The sequence below is a fragment of the Lupinus angustifolius genome, unplaced genomic scaffold, assembly GCF_001865875.1.
Source record: "Lupinus angustifolius cultivar Tanjil unplaced genomic scaffold, LupAngTanjil_v1.0 Scaffold_131_34, whole genome shotgun sequence".
Lineage (NCBI taxonomy): Eukaryota > Viridiplantae > Streptophyta > Magnoliopsida > Fabales > Fabaceae > Lupinus > Lupinus angustifolius.
In genome coordinates this window covers 860-3,075 of record NW_017725252.1, presented here as the reverse complement: position 1 = coordinate 3,075, position 2,216 = coordinate 860, and the positions used below count along the sequence as shown (strand labels likewise).

The following is a 2,216-nucleotide window of genomic DNA, read 5'->3' as shown; positions in this document are numbered from 1 at the left end:
CTCTGTAAAAATTAATAAAATTGAATTAGCTTAAGGACCTAAGTTTTATGATAAAATAACTAAGGGATTAAACCTTTATTGTCACAATATTACTCTGCATTTTTTATGATCATTTAGTGTATTTTGATGAAGATTTAACACTCACCTTCATAAATATGGCATCTCCTTTAGGCACACTTTGAAACATGTCTCCTACAACATTTTCCACTCCTGCAACATTAGGTAGCTATAACTTTTGAAATGTAAAATGTTTAACCATGCATAACTAATAGTACAATATATTATACTAACTAAATGTTTAACCATGCATAACTAATAGTACAATATATTATACTAACTAAATGTTTAACCATGCATAACTAATAGTACAATATATTATACTAACTAAATGTTTAACCATGCATAACTAATAGTACAATATATTATACTAACTAAATGTTTAACCATGCATAACTAATAGTACAATAATATTATACTAACTAAATGTTTAACCATGCATCATTTATATAGCTAATTGGTAATTGAAAACCATTAGCTTGATATTATACAAGAACCATATATACTTGTATCAATATTAGCTATGACTGTTTTTTCACCAAAACTTGCCTTTCTCCAAGCAAAGTTTGTGGGGATTATTCCATACTTTTCAAGTCCAAGAAACTCCCATGACCTGGTAGTGTGTAATTTATGTTGTTTGCTTAAGAACACATAAACTACGTTTGGGTTTTCTACACCAATATAATTGAAACACACATATATATATACATTGTCTCAATTTATGCTTCACTTGCTAGTTTCTTCTCTGTTATAAGAAGAAAAACCATAAAATCAATAAGGATCATATTAAATATTAAAATGGAATGAAGTCAAAATGTTCAAACAAAATTAGAAAGTACAATTTTAGGAGGATAATATATCATACGATACAGACAAACCCAAATACTTCAGAGAATATAGAAGCATAGCAATGCACCAACTTTACCCAATTGTTTTGCATATTAATAATGTTATTCTCCAAAAGAAAGTCTAAAAGGCTAAAAGGCTATAAACACAATCATATTCCTAACAAGTGTAGGGATAGATATACACCTCCAAAGGTACAAGCATGTTGCTCCAACCAAATACACCAAAGATTTCTAAAACAACACATTGTACACTTTTTGTTTTCATCAAGATCATTGTAACTAACTATACAAAAACCACATCAATCATGTTATTCTCCAAAACCTTATACAAAAACTAGTAAAACACAGACACAAATTATCTATACAGCAAGCATTAGAACCACAATTATATTTGGGTTTTCTTTTGACACATACCACACATTGATACTAATTTCAATACCTTGTGTAGAACATAGGTCACATCATTGATTTTTATCACAAGGTCTGCAGGTATATCTGAGATCAGAGTCTTGAGTTATGAGAATGCAAGCCATTAGTTAAAAAACAATTGTGTATACATAATTTTGAAGAAAGGGTTGATGTGACTACCTGGTAGCTTATTCAATGTAGAAAGTGTATGGCCTTTTCCCAAGTTTCATGACCTTCATTTTTATTTGTTCTATACCAAATCCTCAACAAAAGAAAAAAATATTAGTTCAAAGCCTGCATAAATTCAAAAGACTGCAACTTGAATGATACTACTACAAATCCCATTTAGGCTTCATCCACGATTTTGTATCAACTATAAGGCAAACTTGTTTGCGACCAACTCTTGTTGAAACACACTCCTTAATCTAAAAATAAAGGTTTTCCAGAAACACAATTTATCAGTGCTTAAGACAAAGCAACTCAAAAACCACTACATATGTCAACAATAAAAAGTAGAAAATGCCAACCATGTACAAACCCAAGTGAAATTAAAACATTGAAAAGTAGCACCTATAGCATGATATAAACTTGAAGCGTTATAAGAAACAACTTGAATACTGTGAAATTAAATAAAATTTGCACACTTACAAGCTCCTCCCAATTTTCTTTCAGTCCATCTTTAGCATACGCCAATCGATAGATGAACATATGGCAGAGTTGGTGGACAATAACAACATAGAAGATGTCAAGCCTTAGCCATGAGTTATCATCTCACTTCAACCTTTCCTGACCCCCTCCCCCTTCAACTGTCCAGGAGCAAAAGAAACCACAAAAATATCATTTGTATATAAATTCAGGCTATCTGCTTTCAAACTAATAAAACCTCTTCCAGTACTCCATACC

General features: G+C 30.9%; 1 long non-coding RNA gene across 1 annotated transcript; it reads right to left on the bottom strand.

Annotated features, from left to right (window-relative positions):
• Positions 1-89: 89 nt before the first annotated feature.
• Positions 90-2,012, bottom strand: LOC109340039. Its single transcript, XR_002106745.1, has 4 exons — positions 1,962-2,012; positions 1,494-1,563; positions 1,345-1,400; positions 90-210 (listed from the first exon to the last, which is right to left on the bottom strand). It is a non-coding gene; the product is annotated as an uncharacterized LOC109340039 (long non-coding RNA).
• Between the last annotated feature and the right edge of the window lie 204 nt (positions 2,013-2,216).